The sequence below is a fragment of the Anguilla rostrata genome, chromosome 14, assembly GCF_018555375.3.
Source record: "Anguilla rostrata isolate EN2019 chromosome 14, ASM1855537v3, whole genome shotgun sequence".
Taxonomy (NCBI): Eukaryota; Metazoa; Chordata; class Actinopteri; order Anguilliformes; family Anguillidae; genus Anguilla; species Anguilla rostrata.
The window spans coordinates 40,009,774-40,017,010 of NC_057946.1; the positions used below are offsets into that span (position 1 = coordinate 40,009,774).

The 7,237-nt window shown below is 42.0% G+C and overlaps 1 long non-coding RNA gene and 2 other non-coding genes across 3 annotated transcripts; 1 reads left to right on the top strand and 2 right to left on the bottom strand.

Annotated features, from left to right (window-relative positions):
* Nucleotides 1–310: 310 nt before the first annotated feature.
* Nucleotides 311–382, bottom strand: trnaw-cca (transfer RNA tryptophan (anticodon CCA)). The gene has a single exon. It is a non-coding gene; the product is annotated as a tRNA-Trp (tRNA).
* A 41-nt stretch (nt 383–423) lies between these two features.
* On the bottom strand, nt 424–2,474 carry LOC135239760 (uncharacterized). Its single transcript, XR_010325475.1, has 2 exons — nt 1,960–2,474; nt 424–1,871 (listed from the first exon to the last, which is right to left on the bottom strand). It is a non-coding gene; the product is annotated as an uncharacterized LOC135239760 (long non-coding RNA).
* A 114-nt stretch (nt 2,475–2,588) lies between these two features.
* Nucleotides 2,589–2,661, top strand: trnak-uuu (transfer RNA lysine (anticodon UUU)). The gene has a single exon. It is a non-coding gene; the product is annotated as a tRNA-Lys (tRNA).
* Nucleotides 2,662–7,237: the final 4,576 nt, after the last annotated feature.

The following is a 7,237-nucleotide window of genomic DNA, read 5'->3' on the forward strand; positions in this document are numbered from 1 at the left end:
ATTTTGGTTTGGTGAATAGGGGTGCAGGAGCACTGTGATGCAGTTACTGGGCTGATTGAGAGGTTTTAGGGGTGCTGAGATGGACAGTGGGAGTTCTGGGAGATAGCATCACACATAAAGCCTCTCCGTTCTACAGAATGGGTGCAACGTGACCAACTTAATTGGGGATGATGGAATTGGGAAGGCTCTTTGTTTTCTACACAAACATTCTATACAAACGGTCAAGCTTCCAATGTATCACTTGTAGCAGAAGTTTGTGTTCTACAAAGGAGAAGCTCTTTTTTTTTGGGTGCCGCCGGCAAAGAAGAGTTGACCCCGACGTGATTTGAACACGCAACCTTCTGATCTGGAGTCAGATGCGCTTCCGTTGCGCCACGAGGCCAATCTCTACTGATCTTTTATGTGACGTGCACCACATTGGCATATTACATTACATTACATTACATTACATTATAGGCATTTAGCTGACGCTCTTATCCAGAGCGACTTACAACAGTGTAACCAAACTCAGGATCAAGTCCACTTAAGTCCATTGAACAAAATGCAGATAAAAAGCCTTTACTATGGTAGCATACATTAAGGAGAAACAAGATAGTCTGAACCAAAAATTTTTTTTTTTTTTTTTTTTTTTTTTTTAATAGTTATGGGAGGGGGTTTAGGGAAGAGGAGAGAGGTACACAGAGAAGAGGTGCGTCTTGAGTTTCCGTTTGAAGGTGCTCAGACACTCTGCTGTTCTGACCTCCACTGGAAGATCGTTCCACCATCGTGGGGCCAGAACTGCAAAGAGTCGAGACCTTGTTGCTGCTCGTGTTGGGGGAGGAATCAGCCGCCCTGTAGTAGCCGATCGGAGCGATCTGGCCGGCTTGTAGGGTCTGATCATCTTCTGCAGATAACCAGGAGCTGACCCTTGACTGCTTGGAAAGCAAGCACCAGTGTCTTAAACCGGATGCGAGCTTGCACTGGTAGCCAGTGGAGGGAGATGAGGAGGGGAGTGACGTGGGAGTCACGAGGGAGGTTGTAAACCAGACGTGCTGCTGCATTCTGGATGAGCTGAAGGGGTCTGGTGGCTGATGCTGGGAGGCCAGCCAGGAGGGAGTTGCAGTAGTCCAGACGTGACAGTATCATGGCCTGGACCAGGAGCTGTGTGGAATAATTGGTGAGGAGTGGTCTTATTCTGCGGATATTGTACAGGATGAACCTGCACGACCGGGTGGTTGCCGCGATATTCTCAGAGAGTGACAGCCTGTTGTCCAGCACAACTCCAAGATTTCGGGCACTCTGCGAAGGGTGTAGGGGAGTGTCTCCTAAAGAAATGGGCAGATGAGAAGTGGGAGAGGTAAGAGAAGGAATATGGAGAAGTTCCGTTTTGCTTGTGTTGAGCTTGAGCTGGTGTTTGGTCATCCAGCTCTGGATGTCACTCAGGCAGGCGGATATGCGATCGGAGACCTGAGTGTCTGTGGGAGAGAAAGAGTAGAAAAGTTGAATATCATCTGCATAGAGATGATATGACATGCCATGGGCGGCAATAACAGGGCCAAGGGACCTAGTATACAGAGAAAAGAGGAGGGGACCAAGGACAGAGCCCTGAGGGACCCCAGTTGTGAGGGGACGAGGAGCTGATACTGCACCGGCCCAGGCAACCTGGAAGGAGCGGCCGGAGAGATAGGACGCAATCCAGTTGAGGGCTGGTCCGCAAATTCCCAATTCTGTCAGGGAAGACAGAAGTGTAGGATGGTCAACGGTGTCGAAGGCAGCTGAGAGGTCAAGAAGAATTAGGACAGATGAACGGGATGCTGCGTGGAGAGACTCAGTGACGGAGAGCAGGGCAGTCTCCGTCGAGTGACCGGGTCTGAAACCAGACTGCTGAGGGTCTTGGAGGTTATGCTTAGAAAGAAAAGAGGAAAGTTGGTTAGACGCAGCACGTTCGAGAGTTTTAGATAGGAATGGAAGAAGGGATACCGGTCTGTAGTTCTGGGTGAGGCAGGGGTCCAGTGTTGGTTTCTTCAGAATGGGGGTGATGTGGGCTCTTTTGAAAGATGACGGGAAGGTGCCAGAAGTCAGGGAGGAGTTAATCAGGTGGGCGATGAAGGGGATGATCTCTGGTGAGATCAGCTGGAGGAGGGTAGAGGGGAGGGGATCAAGGGCACAGGTGGTGGGACGGTGGGAGAGCAAGAGTTGGGAGACATCAGGGAGAGAGGTGGGGAGAAGGTGGAGAATGTGGGGAGGGTCATAGAGGGGATGGGGGGAGGGAAGGGTGGGGAGTCGGGAGGGTCAAGGGAGCTGCGGATGAGTGTGACCTTTGCTTCGAAGAAGGCTGCGAAGTCTTCAGCAGTAAGGGAGGTCTGAGTTGGAGGTGAGGGTTTACTGAGGAGAGAGGAGAAAATTGAAAACAGTTGCCTGGGGTTAGCAATAGATTTGTGTATTTTAGAGTGGTAGTATGTTGCCTTGGCAGTGGCAACTGCTGAGGAGAAGGAGTTCAGTCATGCATAAGCAACTCCTCGATGGGACATATCATAGATTATGAAGGCATTGTTCATCTCCTAATATAGATCCAACTCCTGATCCCATGAATTAGGACAGAAAACAGAGCCTGGATAGCTCAGTCGGTAGAGCATCAGACTTTTAATCTGAGGGTCCAAGGTTCAAGTCCCTGTTCGGGCGAGATAGTGCACAGTGTTTGATCTGAAGTCACACTCAGTTTTAACTCATGAAGCACTAATTTCAAGTCTGCATTACAATGAGAATTCACTGATTGTGAATGATCTTTCCATGTCCCAATATGGAACCCTCTTCAGATTCTGAGTTCATTCCAACAGCTTGTTCTTACTCCTTGCATCCCAATACGCATTCCTCTCCAGAATTTATGGCGCCATTCCAACTGCTTATTTTTGCTCCTTGCATCCCTTCCTTATAGCTTTTCCTCGCCCCTTAGCTCTGCCCACCTGTGGATGCAGGGAAATAAGCAAAGATGAGATACAAGAATAGAGGAATCGAGACAAGATCACTAAAGCCAGTAGAATGTCCTCGCTCAGTCAAGTGTCAGTTAGATGCCACGTCACTTACAGACGTGGCACACGTGGACAGGTGGAATCACAGGTTGTTCATTTGTACGTCACTTGTTCTGAAAAAAGCTGAACTGAACCATCCTCTGGGAGCACCATTGCTCCTCGCTTCTCGCTCCTCCAAGGAGCATCCAATGGGTTGGCATGGCCTTAAGGGTGGGAGGACCCCGATCGATTTCCAGGTTTGGCAAAGACCGAGGAGACGAGGACATATAAACCATTGGAACGAGACCTATGACTCAAATGACTCAAACAGCCAGAAAGAGTGGAAGGCATTGTGTTTTAAGTCCTGCAGGGTGAGGTTCATGCAATAACTACCATTTCTTGACATGAGAAAGACTAACTGGCTTCTATTCAGGATGAGTGTGTTAAGTAAACGCTGGATTAAAATAACTGGGCTGACATTTACTAAATAGTTAGTTAAAACTAGCTTTCTAGCTTCTATCAGCATTCGAAGAGACAGTAATGAAGGAGACAGCCCTTCTGCTCGGGAACTATGATTGCGGTGGCTAGCGGCATTTGCCCTGCTAGTTACCAAACAACAGGTTCTTAATCAGCGATGTTCCTCGCTAGCGTTATCTAGTTAACATGCTAATGATAATAGTTATGAAAAAACACATTTTAGCACTTTTATTCCTCCATAAGTTTTGGCCTGTCTCCGCCCCCTTCACTATTTTAAAAGATGCAATTTTGGGTCAAGAGAGAAAGCACAGAGGGCAGGGGGGAGGAAGGAGGGGGCAACAGAACCAGCACGTAGGGGTCAATTTGGTCGTAGGCAGAGCCAGCGAGGGAATCCTATGTCTGTCACTATTTTTTACAGTGTAGATCAAGCTAGCTGTAATTGCTATTTCATTTTTATGTCAGCAAATTACTTTGAATCACTGTTTCCTACAGAACAACAAAGGTATTTTGGCTAAATAACCCGAATAGGACTGGTGTGCTATCCTTGTGTGGTTACAAAGTAGACCAACAAATGATAAGACTGTAGCATTCCCTGACATCTTCTATCTTATTTACTCCCCTGGTGGGGAACCACACCATCTAAATTATGATCCATGACCATGAAAAGTAGACTGACGTCAGCTAGCTGAATGGTTTCAGTTTGAACATTGAACTGCAGTAGCAGTCTTACTAAAATTGGACACTACTGCAATTAGTAGTGACTAACGTTACAATAGGAAAAGCTATGTACAATGATCAAAACTAGTCCAACTAACTAAATCTCAACAACAACTGAATTATACTATACAAAAATACAAATGCAACATTTATCAAATTCGAAGATTTTATTGAGTTCAAAGGTAATAAACGTAAATCAGTCAACTGATTGAGATTCATTAAGCACTTATCTATTGATTTCATGTGATTGGGGATACAGATATGCATTTGTTAGTCACAGATTCCCAAAAAAGAAGATACCATGAAATGAACAGAATACCGATCAGTATCTTGTGTGACCACCATTTGCCTCATGCAACGCAACACATCTCCTTCGTATTGAATTGATCAAATTGTTGATTGTAGTCTATGGAATATAGTCCCACTCCTCTTCATTAGCTGCACGATGTTATTGGATATCGGTGGGAACTGGAACATGCTGTCATATGCGCCGGTCCAGAGCATCCAAAACATGCTCAAAGGGTGACATGTCTGGTGAGTGCACATAATTGTAATTAAGGAAAACAATGTTTTAAAAAGAATGTATACTATTGATGCAAGCTGTTACATAATATATTTCAAGTTTATTGAGTGTCACTAATGCTGAGAATTTTTTTTACCCACGAAAATAATCGATCATCCTCCTCTTGTGCTCACTTTTTCCTCCTTTATCCATCTTTCTTAAACTGGTGAGGCGCAAAACTTTCCTTTAAACTAATCATTGATCTCAAACTGTTTTGATTAATGTTCAGTGATTAACAAGCATGCAAACATCTGACTAATCAAATGGAAAGGGACACAGCTTCTTCGCATTGTGTTAGGGAGATTAAATGATAAATGCGATTTAGAAAAATCAGTTTTAATTGTTAAGCAGTGGCAGAATCTTCCCCTGATTTTCCTTGAGTATCAATACAATTAATCCACAAAATAGGCTACTCAATACTATCATATATAGCCAGCTCTCCCCAAATGGGCAGTTTTAGCGAGTAGCCTAGACTATATAGCCTACATTTAATTTAATTTGCAGTACGAAATTGTGCACATTTTAAATCAACATTATTTGCGGATACACTTCTTTCTCCGCGCTAGTATTCATAGCAAATATCTGCAAGGCGTAGGCTAGATCGTAAACACAATTGAAGTGCAGGTTCTGTTTTTGCTGGTTACTCTGAGAGCTAACAGTAGATAACAGACTGGTGTATCTTGTTTGTTAAGTGTAGACTACTTGGTGATTAAAACGGATTTTTAACGGATAAATTGAATTTATGATTTAATCCCCCTAACACGGTATGAAGACGCTGTGTGTTAGGCTATTTGTCATTTGATTAATCGGATCATTGGCACACTTGATTATAAAAGGAAAATTACTAATGAAAACAGGTTGAGATCAATGATTAGTTTAAAATAAAGTTTTGCGCCCCACCAATTTTCAGCTCACCAGTCGCCGCTGAAAAACGTTATGTATCTGGGAACTGCCGATTTTGCTTAAGCAATCAACGTTGCCGTTAATAATAGCCGGCGTTCGTGGGGGCTGTTTATTCACCTCTCTTTAAAATGTTGAATAGATGAAATTACATGTTAATGAAACTACCTACCGCGTTCGCTTCCAATCAATCAAGACAATCAACGATATTTTTCTTTCTGTGCTGTCTATATAAACGACTGTTCCTCCTGCGTTTTTTTTTCTTCGGATTTTTGATTGGTTGAGCGAGTAGCTGGCTAGAGGGAACACATGGACTGGAGCCTAAATTGACTGGATTGTCATAGTTATTTGTAAAACTGCCGGTCAAAATTATTTATTTATTTACCAAAGGTGGGTGGACGCGGGTGGACAGCGTCCACCCACCTTTGGTAAATAAATAAATAATTTAACCAATTTAACCCCTGCCCTCCACACCTCCAACGTTTTCATGGCTGCTCTTAGTTCAAAATAAAATAAAACATTTAGACTGCTGCAAATTCAACTGGCCAAAAAACTCTTGAAATGAACTTACAACCCCAATTCCAAAAAAGTTGGGACAAAAAAAAGCAGGCATAAATTTCATAATAAAGGTATATCTTCAAAAAACAATGAAGTTAATTAGGTAAAACATGAAATACCTTGTCTTAATTTATACTGTTTTTGTTTGAATACAAGTCAAAGAAAATTTCCAAATTACTGCTTTATGTTTTTATTTGCATTTAATTTACTGTCCCAACTTTTTTGGAATTGGGGTTGTAAAACTCCCCAAAAATGTCATCCAGAGAGTAGATTCCCCTCAAGCGGATTTTAGCCATCGTAATCCTCCCATTATCACCCAGTCCGATGCCCAATAAATCAGATTTCAGCAAATAATTCGGCAAATAATAGCTAAAGCTTTTGATTTGGTTGAAGCTGATGATGACAAGATAATATAGCACTATAAGCACAATATGAACAAGGGAATTTTATTCGTCATGGCTGGCATAGCAAATTCTGATAATGTGCACACAAATGTTCATTTGTTATCAGAGATTAGTCATATCAAGTCAAAATGATAATTGAAGATATCTATGAATGTATTTCCAGTAGTCAGATTGATAATGGAAGATATCTCCATAATAAGATGGTTATGGCAAGCTCTAATAACCTGTCTGGATTCACATTACAAATATCTGTAATTCATGTATGACTAATCAAAATGCTGATTTAAGATATCTCTAATTCGACTAGTAAGATTTTGCCATTAAGTAATATGGAACTCCAATTATAGATATCTATAATTCAGTTTTGACTATCTAAAACGTGAATTCCAGACATCTCTATTTAAATTATGACTAGTTGTAACTCAGATTCGAGATATCTCCACTTTAATTCTGACTAGTCACAATTTCAATTAAAGATCTTTAATTCCTTCATAAATACAATTTTCAATATCAAGAATTTAAATTTCATTATTGATATCAAAATTTGATTTAATGATATCAACAAATGGATTTTCAACTAGTTAAAATTTTATTTCTGATATCAACAATTGGCATTTCGACTAGTTAATATT